Source organism: Arachis hypogaea, chromosome 6 (genome assembly GCF_003086295.3).
Source record: "Arachis hypogaea cultivar Tifrunner chromosome 6, arahy.Tifrunner.gnm2.J5K5, whole genome shotgun sequence".
Lineage (NCBI taxonomy): Eukaryota > Viridiplantae > Streptophyta > Magnoliopsida > Fabales > Fabaceae > Arachis > Arachis hypogaea.
Window position 1 is genome coordinate 45,454,689 of NC_092041.1, and position 16,860 is coordinate 45,471,548.

The 16,860-nt window shown below is 39.6% G+C and overlaps 1 non-coding gene across 1 annotated transcript; it reads left to right on the top strand.

Moving 5' to 3' along the window:
* Positions 1–10,925: 10,925 nt before the first annotated feature.
* On the top strand, positions 10,926–11,032 carry LOC112699937 (small nucleolar RNA R71). The gene has a single exon (XR_003152868.1). It is a non-coding gene; the product is annotated as a small nucleolar RNA R71 (small nucleolar RNA).
* Positions 11,033–16,860: the final 5,828 nt, after the last annotated feature.

The window sequence follows — 16,860 nt, forward strand, 5'->3', positions numbered from 1 at the left end:
GCTTGCCATAGAAGGAACCTTGCGTGCATGAAGAAGATGACAGTAGAAAAGCAGAGATTCAGAAGACAAAGCATTTCCAAAACTCTAACACATTCTCCATTACTACGTAACAAATACTCATTTCATGCTCTTTCACTTTTTACAATTGAAACTAAAGAACCCTATTGGTATCCTGACTAAGAATAATAAGATAACCATAGCTTGCTTCAAGCCAGCAATCTCTCTGGGATCGACCTTTACTCACGTAAGGTATTACTTGGATGACCCAGTGCACTTGCTGGTTAGTTGTGCGGAATTACATAGTGTAAGTGTAATTTTCGTGCACCAGCAACCAAATCTTAAATCTAAAGAAGTGAAGGCAACTAACAAGAGCACCAATCCTACCCCTGATCCAGCAAGCAAACTCAATCAAGCCATTTACAAAAGGAAGCTTGCTGAGAAGAGACCAAAAAAGGGAACACTAGCTGGTTTATTTCTCCCCTTGAGGTCATTCCTCTTAACAAACTGGAAGAAGAGGAAGAAAGTGAAGAACAACATGTCAAGTTAATGACACTAAAATAGCACTTGTTGGGAGGCAACCCAACCTTAGGTAACACGTCATTTATCTGCTTGGTTTATTTTCTTTCTTTGCTTTGTTTAAATTTCAATAAATTGGCATATGATTACATACTAAGTTTGGTGTTGCCCTGCAACAATCTCTTTTCAATCTCTATGGATGATTGCATCAAATCTGAATTGAAAGTGTCACACTAAGATTCTATGTTTGGTGTGCCACTTATTTCCCATGCAATCTATTTAGCAACACCACTTGTCTGCATAATCATAATGCCTTGCAGCGTTATCTTTTTTTTAGTTATACAATTTTAGTTTTCTCTTTGTTTTAGTCATTTCCTTGTTTTTAATTCTTTCTGTTATTAATTGTTTTTTGTTAATACATCACCAAGAAATACTTATTCATGACAGATTCTTGGCTTGGTGATTGTATTTAACATATAACAGTTTCATTTAGTCTTAGTTCAAATAAAAATGGACATGTGATTACATTCTAAGTTTGGTGTTGCTATGCAATAAAATTTGCTTCCAATCTTTACTGGATACTTGCAAGTGAAAGTGTGATACTAAGTTTGGTGTGCCACTCATTCTTTATGCAATGTATTGATGCACGAAAACTTGTCTCACAACAAATTTCTCTTCGGCAAGTATACTGAATTATCGTAAAGTAAAAACTCACAATAAAGTGAGGTCGAATCCTACAGCGATTGATTGGTCAAGCAACTTTAGTTGGAAGAGTATGCTAGTTGAGCTAAACAGAATGTAGTATGAGAATTGCAGAAAATTAAATGGCGGGAAAGTAAATAGCAGAAATTAAAGTACAGAATCTTAGATGGGGATTTTGGGGAATGAGTATGGAAATAAATGATAGAAAGTAAAGAGAATGGGTAAGATCAGAAATGGGAAATTCATTGGGCACAGGAGATGTTGTATTCTCTGGATCAAATTCATTTTCATCTCTTCCTCGATCAAAGCATCTATTGATCTCCTTGGCAACCCAATCTCTCTAAGCTTGAACAATTGTCCCAATTCCTTGATTTAATTGCTCATGGGAAGAGATGAAGTTTGGTCACTGATTATACCACATGTATTTCCAAATCAAAATGTTGGGAGGATTACATGTCACTATATCCGCCCAGACCCCAATTTGGTCCAACATGAGAAAGCATTTCTAATATGATCTCCTCATCCCTTTTTCAAGGCTCAGAGGAGATCCAATTATGGAGAGTTTCTTTTCCAAGACAACTAACCAATTGAATTGAGATCGAAAGCTTTCTAGTAAATCAAAAGAGAAGAAAGAAGAAGAAGAATGAAAACTATAATTGATCCATCAAATTACAACAGAGTTCCCTAACCCAATGAAAGGGGTTTAGTTGTTCATAGCTCTGGAAATTGAAAATGGCAGAAAAGAATACATGCTTAGCGAAAAGTGCAGAAAAGTAAATATACAGAGGGTAGTTTTCCAAAGTGCCAAGCTTCTCTATAGTTCAAAACTACTCCTATATATACTACTCTTCTTGATCTTCTAGTGAGTTCTCCAAGCCCTGGATGTGGGCCTTAGATCTTGAGTTGAAGCAGTTACAATCTTCAGTGGGCTCAGCTTTCAGAAAAGTGTGAGTTAGGCATGGGCGTTAGTGATGTTAACGTTAAGTGAGATTGTGGGTTCGAGAACGTTAGTGGCAATCACCTTTTTCACTAACGTTCCAACCCTATATAGCCCACGTTATCTCCAATGTTAGTGGCACTAATGTGACCACTAACATTGCCTTATGAACCTTCGTAAGCGTTATTGGGACTCACCTTTTCCAATAACGTTGCCTTGTGCCCTTTGTCCCTACGTTATTGACACTTACCTTTGTCACTAACGCTCCAAATGCCCCTACTCTCCATGTTAGAGCTCACGTTAACTAAGTTAACGTAGTAGTGAATGCCATCTCCAACGTTAGTGACAAAGGTGAGTGTCACTAACGTTGGCTCATCAATCTTAGCTCCACGTTAACTTTCACGTTAGTGGTCTTAACGTGACCACTAACTTGGGCAATGCTAGTTTGATCCAACGTTAGTGACAAAGGTGAGTGTCACTAACGTTGGCATTGTTCCTCTCTTCCACGTTAGAGTTCACATTAACTAAGTTAACGTGACTCTTAACGTGGCTCATTGCCACATTTTGGAGCATTAGTGGTGTTCACATTTACCACTAACGCTGGAGCTTTCTTTCTCTCCACGTTAACTACCACGTTAACCTAGTTAACGTGGGAATTAACATGGGTTTATAATGGCTTCGCAGGCGTTATTGGTGATCACTTTTCTTATTAACGTTGCAAGCTCATTCCCATTCCACGTTAGTGGTCGCGTTAACTAGGTTAACATGGCTACTAACGTGGTTCTTCCTTGCTTCCTTTGTCCTGAAATCAAGCAAATAAAGTGCATCAAAGCTCTAGCCAAAGTCATGAGATTATGCATCATCAATTTGTCATTCAATCCTTGCAAAATCCTCATGAAATCATGTAAAATTCACAATAGTTGCTTGAATCAAGGTGTGAGTGTATTTTCATCCAAAACTTGCCTTATTCTCTAAGAAAATGCATGAAACTACCCTAAAACAATAAAGAAAATGTCAGTAAAACTAGCCTAGATGCCCTGGCATCACAACACCAAACATAAAGTTTGCTTGTCCCTAAGCAAGTACTAAAACATAGGAAGAATGGATGAAAGAACAAGAAGATAATTTAGAAGTAGAATTCCTGGTTCATGGGCTTTCATGCATAGCAACTTAGGTTCTTTCCTTTACTAGGTTTTAGGCTTTTATCAAGTCATTGGTCACTCTCTTGATTGCATCCTTTGAGACTTCTTAATTATTAATCCTTCCCCCCCTTTTTTTCAGATTTATTACATTCATCTTTTGGCTAAGTGCTCTGTAAGAGGGCGACTCTTTATGGTAAGCTTTCAGCTAACACTCCCAAATCAGTTGGTTCAAGGTGCTAGGTGTTAAGACACCCCTAAGGACTTACTCCCTCAAGTCTCTTTCCCTCATACATACACACCACAGGCACATGGTTTGTTATTTTTATTTCTTGAGACCTTGGTGTCCAGCACCTCTTTAGGTTACTAAGTGTTCTGTAGCAAAGGTCACTCTTGATAGTGGACTTTCAGCTGATAATCCCAGATTAGTTAATCAAAGTTACCAAGTGATGAGGCACCCCTAAGAGCTTATTCATCCAAGTATATCCCTTGCATATGAACACCACAGACACATGCCTCAATCTTAAAACCCTTGGTGCCTAGCATTGTTTCTTATTGTGTTTCTTTCCTTTTCACTTTTATTGCTCTTTTTCTTTTCTTATTGGGATCTTATTATTTAGTTAGTCTCATAGGATGTGTTTCAAGCATAGGATTCAGGATAGATAGTTGCCTTCTTTCCTTGTTTGGTGAACCAACTTAGCTAACTAATCACCCTACCATAAACATTCAGAACTTACTTCACAAAATAACTCCACTCTTGTTCTTATCATAACATTTTCTTTTTTTGATTAACTTAAAGGACATGCATACAAGTAAGAAAGATGAAGATGAAAACTAGGGATCTAGACTAGTGAGCATGGACCTAAGCAACACATTTTAAAGCATAATTGAAAATTCCTAAGCTACTATGGAAGCATGTTCTGTTTCATACATGATTTTCTTTATTTAAAGCTTTGAAAAAGATAGAACTAAGAAGGAACTCCACCACCTTTCACTTATTGGAATGCTCATGTTCTTCTGCTTCCTTGTCTTCTTTATGTCCACTTGTACTTCCTCTCATCCGATTCATTCTAGCTATTTTCCAATCTTCCAGTGCCTTCATTACTGACTCATGACTCTTTTCGGCCCTTTCGCGCTCCACTCGTGCTAATTCATCCTTTACATCCTCATATTTTGTTATCCCCGGATGCAATACAGGTAATTGTCCGACTAAGTATCCAATCCTGGCTTGGGTATTTACATGATATCCAGTTTCACTCATGTAAACCCCTTCCGAAAACGCTCTGTATTTATCGAAAAGATCTTCCTGTTCTATTTATTTCCTATGCATCTCATGAATGTGTGCACCTTGATGTGATTGGATGTTGATTAGCTTTTGGATGGCTTCTTGTTGTTGATCTTGCTTCTCGTTCAGGTTATGGAAGGACTCACTCCATTGTCTCCCTTGTTCCAATTGCTGGTCCACAATTGTTTTTGCCATTCCCCTTGCTGATTCATCCATCTAGAGAGTGATTATTCTTGGCGGTCCATTATTTGCATTTGAAGCTCCTTCTGTGCCCCTTAATTTTCCATGTATTGCCTAGATAAGGTATCAATAGCCTCTTGTAATTGGTGCATGCCTAAGGTGGCTGGGGCTTGCTCCTGTGGATGTTGTCATTCCTCAGCTTGATGGGCTGGTCTCTTTCTTACCCTTCGTTGAGGTAGGGGAGTTGCAGCAGCATGCATCCGACGATAAGTGATTGGAAGGCCAACTTTTATCCACTCGGGGTTTTCATCCTTGAATACCACCCTAGCCTTGTTGCAAAGACGGAGAATAGTATTGGGATAACACAACCTTCCTCTAGAATCGCTCTTCTCAGCAAACTTCCGAATGCCTTGGGCAATGAGTTCATGAACCTTGATTTCTCCTCCCTTCATTATGCATTGCACCATTGTTGTTCTCTTAAAGTTTATCTCTGAGTTATTTCCGGCTGGGAGGATGGATTGATGACAAGTCATCATATACCCATTTTTCAAGCTAATTTCACTTGTTTTGTTAGCATTTATGCACTTTCTTGCATCCTAAGTAAGTGATTTGGTGTGAAAATGCATAACTTCTCTAAATCAAGCAACCACCATGAAATTAATGTTAAATCATGAGGTTTGAGCTAATTTTAATTGAATTTTAATTGATTTATAAGCCTCTTGAATTTAGTGATACTTGGAGTGGTTGTTTTGGTTTATTGTAGGTGAAGAAAAGAAAAGAAAAGGAAAAGCGTGGCCTAAGAAGTGTAGCCTAAGGAAAGGAAAGCGTGGCCGAAGCAATAAGAAGCGTGCCGCATGCTAAGGGGGAGGCAACATTGCCCTCCACAAGGGCAGACTGCCCTCTAGGAGGGCAACATAAGAGAACCAAGAAGAGAAGGCAACTCTGCCCTGCCCACTACAAGGGCAGAGCACAAAATGTGCCTTGGGACCAAGAGGAAGAGAACCTTGCCCTGCCCTTGTGGAGGGCAGAATCGGGCTCTCTAAGGAAGAAATTCAAGGGAAAAATGTCACCCATGCATGCTACAAGGATCGAACAAGGAACCATGAGGAAGCCAAGAACTAAGGTTGATTGCCGTGCCAAGAAGCCAAGGAAATTAATTGAATTTGTGCCCCAGCCGTGTTTCGAACACGGGACGTGGAAGAGGGAACTCTGCCCTGCCCTTGGCGCGGGCAGGGCAGTATTTGGATTGGCGCACGATCTTGGCGCACCACACACAAATCTGGCGCACCAAATCCTCTCCTGGCAGCACCAGCGCGCACCACAATCCTCTCCTGGCAGCACCAATTTTTTCTGCCCTGCCCTCCGCGAGGGCAGGGCAGCATCCTATGCACCAAGCTCAATTCTGGCGCACCAACTTTGGATTCTGGCAGCACCATGACACGTTCTGGCAGCACCAAGACAAATCTGGCGCGCCAACTTTTCCTGCCCTGCCCTTGGCGCGGGCAGGGCAGCGTTCCACGCATCAGGGCAGCGTTCCACGCATCAGGGCGCACCAACTCGCACAAGGCCGCACCAGCCGCACCACGGACGCACCACCATGCACCAATTTTCTGCCCTGCCCTCCACAAGGGCAGGGCAGCCTCCTGAGAGTGACTTTTAATGGGCCAAAAATTCAAATTAAAAATCCATTTGAATTCATTTCTTCACCAAATCAAAAGCCCATCCAAATCCCAAAATCCAAGAATAGAAAGTGTATAAATAGAAGCTAGTTTGATGTAATTAGGACCTTTTTTTTGGAATTTTTTTACCTTTTGACTTACTTTTGGTTTAGCCTTTGAATTTGCACTTTCTTTTAGCTTTCTTGAGAGACTTGACCGAGCACTAAGAGGATCAAGGGAGAATTGACTGATCTCCTTCCTCATTCGTACTTGGGCAATTCTACTCTTCTGTTTCTGAGTTTTGGGTGTGTGAAATTGAGGAAATTCTGTCTCAATTCCCATTCAAACTCTTTTCAATTTGTTTTCTGCATAATTGAATCTGATTTCTGTTCTTCTACTGCTTTCTCTTCTAATTCTTGTCAATTGCTTTGCTAACTTGGATCTAGGAAGGCAAATAGAGATCTAGGCTCTGCTACCTAGTCTCTTGAGACCTGAGACCCAATTTTACTTTTGGTTCTTCTGTGAACCTCTGCTACATTTTATTTCCTTTCTGTTTGAATGCTTATTGCTTCTGATTCAATTTTTGCTCTCTTAATTGTTGCAATTTACTTTCTCTTGGTTTAGATTCTGCAATCCCAGTCCTCAAACCCCTTTTATATTCAAGCCATTTATCTTTCTTGCCATTTAAGTTACTGTAATTTACATTTCTTGCACTTTAAGTTTCAGTCATTTACTTTCTTGTTCTTTAAGCTTCTGCAAATTTATCTTCCTGTTCTTTAATTTACTGCACTTTTCCCTTCCCCCTTTACATTTACTGTCATTTACTTCTTGTTAAACACACATCACTCAACCAAAACTTGATTCGCTTGACTAAATCACCCACTAAACTAAAATTGCTCAATCCTTCAATCCCTGTGGGATCGACCTCACTCATGTGAGTTATTATTACTTGATGCGACCCGGTACACTTGCCGGTGAGTTTTGTGTTGGATCGTTTTCCACACATCATGGATCTCCTTACAATTTCAAACCACCTTTTAGCCTCAGGAAGGAGGTCTCCTCTTTTTATAAATCTGGGTTTCCCATGGGGGTCTCTGTTCCAGTCTGCTCCTTGCACACAGATATCTTTTATAATCTGGTCGTGGTTGGGGTTGTTATCCATTTTTGAGTGATAGCTCTCTTCTGCAAAGGGTATGGTTCGCAGCTTTAGCACTCTCATGATGCTCATGGGACTAAAATCCACCATGACCCCTCTCACGAAACTTGTATAGGATTCATCTGCCTTATCATGTCTAACTGTATTTGCATAAAACTCTCTTACCAGAGTTGCGTGCACCCTTGTAATCGGGTCGGTGAGGAGCTCCCATCGACGTTTTTCCACCTTCTCTGTGATTTATGGGCACTCAATTTGTGTGACTTGAAAGCCTAATTCATATATGATTTCTTTGTCATCCATCCACCCAAATTGTAGTGCATGGTAAAAGGTTCTAAATTTATTTTCATCAAAAGGAGACTGCTCTATAGGTTCCTTCCCTTTTCGTCTCTTGGAGCTTGATGATGCCATGCAAGATGGTTGATGTGTTTGTTACTCACAAGATGGCTAGAAGGGTGTGTATGAAAACCTTTGGTGAGGAACGGAGTGTCTAGTGTATACTTTGAAGGTGAAGAGTTGAAATAAAGGGATGTTGTGTGAAGGGGTTTATATAGGAAGATGGTAAATGATTGAAGGGTGTGGATTGATGGTGTTGTTTGATAGTGGACGGTTGGGGCTTGAACTTGGATGAGCACAAGGATCACCTCTTTTATGAGATTCTTGGTTCAGTCTCCAAGGCTATCCACTTTCCAATATGGCTACACTTTCCAAGATACTCCCCTTGGAGACAAGTGTATAAGTTCCTTGGCATAGTGGCCGAATCTCCCTTCCTTGATTATCCTATCAAGCACCATCAATACCCTTTTTAATTTCCTATACAAGATAAAAGGAATGCAAACGGTTAATTGAAATTGTTGGTGGGAAAGATTAAGGTGTGAAATAGCTACTAAAAAAATCTTTTTCTTTTATTTTTGAAATATCTAAACAACTAAATGCTTTTCATGGATATAAATCAATCGACCATTCAAGCTCCCATGCATGCAACGTAGGTAACACCAAACTTGTTTGTGATTATATGGTGCAACAAGATTTGAAAGGGATCTTATACTATTGAGTGCGTTCAAGCCCTCTTGATGTGCCTTGAACACCAAACTTATCATGTACTATATGTTGCATGTAGGGATGCTCATATTGTTTGTCGAAGTTGATTTAGAATCCATGAACTTTGCTTTATTACTACTATTAGAGATTAAAGAGAGAGTGTGTAGAACATGGGTTGCCTCCCATGAAGCGCTTCTTTAGCATCATTAGCTTGACATTTGGTCCTTGTCAAGGTGGTTGGTAGTGCTTAAAATCTTCCCCCCTTGCAGTGAACATGTTTTCATTGGCTTTGTTGAGAAGTTCCACATGTTCCAGAGATAAGATTTTGTTGATGGTGTATACTAGAGGCAGTTGAGATGGAATAGTTGGGAGGTGAGGTGGTATAAATGGAAAGTATGTAGAGACCACTTCATCTCTTAGAGAGAAATCTTCTGTAGGGATTTTCATATTTTTCCATCCCCTTGGGACCTTTTTCTTATGTCCCTTGATGTTAATTTGTTCCTTGTGGTTTCCTCTTTGAGAATGGTTTTGTTGCCTATCTCATATGACTCTGGTGGGTCTGGTTCCTTTTGGATTGCACTTGATTGATGTTCTTTCTGATCACATTGGTTGTTAGCCACAGGAGTTCTTAAGGGTAGTGCTTGAGCTCCCTTGTTTGACTCTTCCTTCAGCTCTTTGTTAACATGATCTGCTTCTTGTGAGAGTTTGAAAACATTGAAGGTGAGCTGCTCATCATGTATTCTCAATACTAGCTCTCTTCGCTCCACATCTATAAGTGCTCTGGCTGTGGCTAAGAATGGCCTTCCCAGAATGATGGGGTGAATAGGATTCTCATCCATTTCCAGGATGACAAAGTCTGTGGGGAGGAAGTAGTTCCCAACCTTCATTAACACATTCTCAACCACTCCTATTGCCTTTTTTGAGTTTTGTCAGCTAATTTGATGATTACATCTATGGGTGTTAGCTCGTTGATTTGAAGCTTTTTCATGAGAGATAGAGGCATTAGGTTGATACTTGCTCCCAAGTCACAGAGTCCCTTATCAATCATTGTTTCTCCTATAGCACAAGAAATGTGGAAACTCCCTAGATCCTTCTTCTTTGTGGGTGGCTCTGTTTGAATGAGAGCACTGCAATTCCTGTTCATCTTTATTGTTTGTCCACCCTTCAATGAAGTCTTTTTGGCTAGTAGCTCCTTTATATACTTGATGTAGGAGGGCATTTCCTGGAGGGCCTTAATGAATGGTATACTTACATTAAGAGATGCAAACATGTCGAGGAACCTTGAATACATTCTCCTTACTACACCACCCTTAAGCCTTTGGGGAAAGGGTGCATATGGGTTCAGTATCTCCCTTTTCTTCAGCTCTTCCTTGAGTGTGAGTTGGGGTGCATGGTTTCTTTCTTCATTGTTTCCCTTTGGACTGTCTTGGAGGTGTTCTACTTCCTCCATACTCATCTCATCATTTGTGGTGATCATCTTACATTCTTCCCACTTTACTTTCTTTGTTTCTCCTCTTGGATTCTTCTCCATGTCACTGGGAAATCTATCAGTGTCTTTGGGAATTTGTTGAGATAGATACCCTACTTGAAACTCCAGTCTCTTGATGTTTTCTCCTTAGTTTTTGATATTGGCTCGCACTTCTTCCTTAAACACCTTATTGTCTTGGACTTCTCTACATATATCTTCAAGTAGAGTCTTAATCTTTGAAAGTCTATCCTCGGTTAGTGATGGTGGATTGAGATTAGGTGGTTGAGAAGGATGGTTAGGTGGGTGTTGATAGGATCTCTGTGAGGTATGTTGGTGAGTTGCATTGTTGTTGGAATTGAGGTTGTGGTGTCTCTGGTCTTGGCCTTGGTCTTGTTGATTCCCCCATCCAAAGTTAGGGTGATTTCTCCATCCAGAGTTATAAGTTTTGGAGTATGGATCATGGATTTGTCTAAGTGAGTTTCCAACATAGTTCGTTTGTTCCCAGTCACCTTCTTCTCCTATATTCACTCCTTCTTGAGCTGGTGATGAAGTGATGACTGCTGCAACTTGGTTTTCCTCCACCTTCTTGGTAAGATCTGCTAGCTGCTTGGTGATCATCTTATTTTGAGCTAGCAATGCATCCATGTGGTTCAGCTCCATTACTCCTCGAGTGTTGCTTCTTTCAGAGGCATAGAAGTAGTCATTCTCAGCGACTGTTTCAATGACATCTATGGCTTCTTCAATAGTTTTCTTCTTATTTAGAGAGCCCCTGATGAATGGTCTATAGCCTTCATTGACTCATAAGAAAGACCTTCATAGAAAATGTGAAGTTGAACCCATTCATTGAACATATCTGGTGGGCATTTTCCCGTTAAGTCCTTGAACCTCTCTCATGCCTCATAGAGAGTTTCACCATCTTGTTGCCTGAAAGTTTGCACCTCAGCTCTCAGCCTGTTGTTTCTTTGAGGAGGGTAGAACCTTGCCAAAAATTTGTTCACCACATCTTCCCAATTTGTTAAGCTTTCCTTTGGGAAGGATTCAAGCCACTTGGATGCTTTGTCCCTGAGTGAAAAATGGAACAAAAGCAGCCTATAGACATCCGGGTGAACTCCATTAGACTTCACAGTTCACAAATTCTCAAGAAGGTGGTTAGATGTTGATTGGGGTCTTCTTGAGCATTTCCTCCAAATGAGCAGTTGTTCTGAACAAGGGTGATGAGGTGGGGTTTTAGTTCAAAGTTGTTGGCATGTATGGTTGGCTTTTGGATGCTACTTCCACAGTTTCCTGGGTTTGGATTAACGTAAGAACCTAGAACTCTCCTCTCTTGCCCAGCATGATTTACAGGGCCTTCTCTGGCATGGTTATGAGCTTCTCCTTCTTGATTGTTTTCCAAGTTCTCCTCCATGTTGGTTTCAAAATACTCTTCCTCTTTCTCAGCACCAACAACTCGTTTCCCTCTTACTTCCATCCTTAGTCTCCGGAGGGTCCTTTCAGTTTCTAAATCGAAAGAAGTAAAATCTCCCCCTCTTCTCCCTATCATACAACTAACAAACACACATCAAGAGATTAAATGAAAAGATTATTCTTGTTAGAGTGATTGTTAGTGTGAGTGGTGCAAATTATCAAACAGTTAGTGGGTTAGTGAGCAGAATTGTAAATAATAACAAATAAAGAAAGAAAACAGGGAGAGTATAGGGGATGAGGAAGAAACGAAACAAACTGAAGGTAAACGACTGAATAAAGTAAACAAACAAAAGAAAAATGCTCAATTTAGTGAACTTCTAACTTAATCATTGTTGATACAAATCAATCCCGGCAACGACGCATAAACTTGATGCACGAAAAATTGTCTCGCAAAAAATTTCCCGTCGGCAAGTATACCGAATTATCGTAAAGTAAAAACTCACAATAGAGTGAGGTCAAATCCCACAGGGATTGATTGGTCAAGCAACTTTAGTTGGAAGAGTATGCTAGTTGAGCTAAACAGAATGTAGTATGAGAATTGCAAAAAATTAAATGGCGAAAAAGTAAATAGCATAAAATAAAGTACAGAATCTTAGATGGGGATTTGGGGGAATGAGCATGGAAATAAATGACAGAAAGTAAAGAGAAAGGGTAAGATCAGAAATGGGAAATTCATTGGGCTCAGGAGATGTTGTATTCTCCGGATCAAATTCATTTTCATCTCTTCCTCGATCAAAGCATCTATTGATCTCCTTGGCAATCTTAGGTGATTGGATTCCAATTTCTTGGCAACCCAATCTCTCTAAGCTTGAACAATTGCCCAATTCCTTGATTTAATTGCTCATGGGAAGAGATGAAGTTTGGTCACTGATTATACCACATGTATTTCCAAATCAAAGTGTTGGGAGGATTACATGTCACTATATCCGCCCAGACCCCAATTTGGTCCAACATGAGAAAGCATTTCTAGCATGATCTTCTCATCCTTTTTCCAAGGCTCAGAGGAGATCCAATTATGGAGAGTTTCTTTTCCAAGACAACTAACCAATTGAATTAAGATCGAAAGCTTTCTAGTAAATCAAAAGAGAAGAAAGAAGAAGAAGAATGAAAACTATAATTGATCCATCAAATTACAACAGAGCTCCCTAACCCAATGAAAGGGGTTTAGTTGTTCATAGCTCTGGAAATAGAAAATGGCAGAAAAGAATACATGCTTAGCTAAAAGTGCAGAAAAGTAAATATACAGAGGGTAGTTCTCTAAAGTGCCAAGCTTCTCTATAGTTCAAAACTACTCCTATATATACTACTCTTCTTGATCTTCTAGTGAGTTCTACAAGTCCTGGATGTGGGCCTTAGATCTTAAGTTGAATCAGTTACAATCTTCAGTGGGCTCAGCTTGCAGAAAATTGTGAGTTAGGCATGGGCGTTAGTGATGCTAACGTTAAGTGAGATTGTGGGTTCGAGAACGTTAGTGGCAATCACCTTTTTCACTAACGTGACCACTAACGTTGCCTTATGAACCTTTGTAAGTGTTATTGGGACTCACCTTTTCCAATAACGTTGCCTTGTGCCCCTTGTCCCTACGTTAGAGTTCACGTTAGTGTAACTAACGTGGCTTTTAACGTGGGTATGCCTCATCTTCGAGAGCGTTAGTGACACTTACCTTTGTCACTAATGCTCCAAGTGCCCCTACTCTCCACATTAGAGCTCACGTTAACTAAGTTAACGTGGCCACTAACGTGGTAGTGAATGCCATCTCCAACGTTGCTGACAAAGGTGAGTGTTACTAACGTTGGCTCATCAATCTTAGCTCCACGTTAACTTTCACGTTAGTGGTCTTAACGTGACCACTAACGTGGGCGATGCTAGTTTGATCCAACGTTAGTGACAAAGGTGAGTGTCACTAACGTTGGCATTGTTCCTCTCTTCCATGTTAGAGTTCACGTTAACTAAGTTAACGTGACTCTTAACGTGGCTCATTGCCACATTTTGGAGCGTTAGTGGTGTTCACGTTTACCACTAACGCTGGAGCTTTCTTTGTCTCCACGTTAACTACCACGTTAACCTAGTTAACGTGGCAATTAATGTGGGTTTATGATGGCTTCGTAGGCGTTATTGGTGATCACTTTTCTTATTAACGTTGCAAGCTCATTCCCATTCCACGTTAGTGGTCGTGTTAACTAGGTTAACGTGGCTACTAACGTGGTTCTTCCTTGATTCCTTTGTCTTGAAATCAAGCAAATAAAGTACATCAAAGCTGTAGCCAAAGTTTATGAGATTATGCATCATCAATTTGTCATTCAATCCTTGCAAAATCCTCATGAAATCATGTAAAATTCACAATAGTTGCTTGAATCAAGGTGCGATTGTATTTTCATCCAAAACTTGCCTTATTCTCTAAGAAAATGCATGAAACTACCCAAAAATAGTAAAGAAAAGGTCAGTGAAACTGGCCTAGATGCCCTAGCATCATGTATCATGCACACCCTCTTGTTTTTGCAATCACAATATCTCTGTTTCTCTGTGCCTTCATGGTTATCTTTGATTTTGCTTACTTAAAACAAATGTACTACTAACATTTCATTGTGTAAGACACTCATGATCCATCTTAGCCCCGTCACCACTGTTCTAATTATTGCTTGAGGATGAGAAAGCACTCCAAAGTTGGTAGGGGAAGGGGAAGAATGGGAGGAAAATGACAACAATAGAGAAGATGAATTACAAGGTTGTAAAGTTCCTTTTCATCTCATTTGTTTTTAGCACTTTAAATTGCATGATTGCCTTTATCTTTTCTGTTTTACATGTGTGTATGAATAAGCATAGCCTAAATTTTGATCTGTAACATGTTGCTATGCCACTATGACTACCAACTTGAGTTTTGTAAAGTTTAAAGTAGTAAAGTATCATGATCATAAACAAACAAGGCATTAAAGAAGAACTTAGCATGTGCATACAAGTATTGGAAGGCTAGTATGGTTAATTGTTTCTCAATTGCATTGGATTTTATTTAATTGAAGTTTTCATTTAGGATATTTTTGTGAAATCTTTGGAAATCATGAAAACCTTGAAAAAGCAAATACAGTTACAGCAAGAAAAGCAAAAGGGAAAGAATGAGAAAGCTGAAGGCTCTGAGTACCAATGACAATTAATTTGTTAAGTACTTGTGGTGTTTATGTATCAAGAAAAAAGCTTGAAAACAAAACACTTAGAAGTCAAGGTTAGGCTCAAGTGCAAATGCACTCCCTCAAAGCTCAAGGCTCTGAGCATCAATGATTAGAGAGTTAAGAAAAGAAACAATTAGAAGTCCTCTAATTAAATGCTTGTGGTGCTTATGTACAAGTGGTAATACTTGAAAACAAAGCATTTAGAGTCGTAGCTTTGTTATCAACTCATGGGGCAAAGCACCTAAAAGGAGAAGCTAATAAGAAAACCAAAAGCTTATTTCAAGGAAGAAATATAAGGAAAAGATTTCATAAATTGAGCTAGATAGAAGCATCAATCATTTACATTTCTTTTGTGATTGTGGCATGCATAGAAAACTAGCCAACAATGAATATTGAGTTACTATTCTTCTTACCTTGGATTGTCAATCTCTATTGCATGATTCTTTTCTTGCTTGGGGACAAGCAAGGTTTAAGTTTGGTGTTGTTATGACATTTCATCATTTCATGTTTTTCTATGCTTTTTCATACAAGAAATTGATGATTAGTGCTTAAATATTAAATGCTTTTGTGCTTAAATGGTATATTTCTTTGATCTTTTGATTTTATAAACTTTGTAGGAAATAATAGAAGAAAAAGCAATAAAAGCACTAAAAAGAAGAATCATACTCCCATGGTGGCAAAAGAGTTGGAAACAAACTCAAAGAGGCTTTTGAGTTAAGCAAAGAGGATTTGCAACCCTGACCTCTTCACATTTCAACAAGAATAACTTGAGCTACAAAACTCCAAATGAGGTGATTTTAGTGGCATTGGAAATAGACATCTAGAGCTTTCCAAGCATATATGGCACTGCATGGTGGACACTAAATCTGAGGGAGAAAAATTGCCCCGACAGTGCATAGATAAACAAGGTATCAACTTGTAGTAAGGCCAGCTGACCTCTTCACCTTCCAAGGAAGATAACTTGAGCTGTAGAGCTTGGAATTATGCTCTCTTAATTGTATTAGAAAGTAGACATCTAGAGCTTTCCAACGATATATAATAGTATGTGGGTGAACCTCAAGGATGGGCCTCAGACGCTGGTGCTAAGTTTGGCCTCCAAACTGCCAGTGTTCACTAAAGTGAGCTCTACGCTCACAAGATTGAGCGTTTTCGGCCTCCAAAATAGCATGACCATGCATTTTTCAATGGACCTTAACTTGAGCTACAGATGCCCAATTGATGCGCTTCTAGTTACAATGGAAAGCTGACATTCAGAGCTTTCCAACGATATATAGCAATCCATATTTGACATGAAATTGAAGCACAAGTGAAAGGCATTTTTAAGACCCAAAAAATCAACCAAGGGAGCAAGGGCAGTGCCAAGGCTCGAAAGGGGAGCAAGCGTTTATTCAAGTGAGCGCTACGCTCACTAAATTGAGCATTTTCGGGCATAAGGCCCAAGGAAATCAAGGTAGTAGTGCTCACTAAGGAAGGCAACGTAGCACTCAACTACAACAAGGCAAAGCAATAAGTGTAGCGCTCACTATTGAGCGCCAGGTGCATGCTGTGGCACATGACAAGGCACACAATGAGTGAACGCTACGTTCACTTACCCAACGGAGCGCTCCGCTGGAGCTGCACTAACACACCATGCCACTTGAACCAAGCCATCCGGATCTACTCTTCTTCAAATCCAAAGCAAGCAAAACACATTGACATCACTCAAAGGCACAAGAAACAATTAGATTTGGAATTTCATTTTAATTGTAATTGGTTTTGAATTTCATTTTCATTTTTCATTTTTGTAAAAGCCTATAAAGAGGCATCTGTTCCATTTTAGAAAGGAGGCTGGCTCTGCTATAGAGCATTAGGAGTAGGAATAGAAGCAGAATAGAAAGCTCTCTTTGATACACTTTTTATTTTTATGCACCTTCTACACTTGAGTTACATTGAATTCAGTTTGTAAAAATTTCAATTTCTACAATTCGTTACTCCAACTACCTTTTCTGCATTTTTACCTTTCCGTTATGTTCATGATTCAATCTGATCTACTCTTCCTGCAATTTAATTTTCTGCAATTGATCTGAATTCTAATTTACTGCCTTCATTTAATTTTCTAGCACCCAGCCCCCTTTGCATTTACTGCAATCTACATTTCTTGTTCTTCAAGCCTC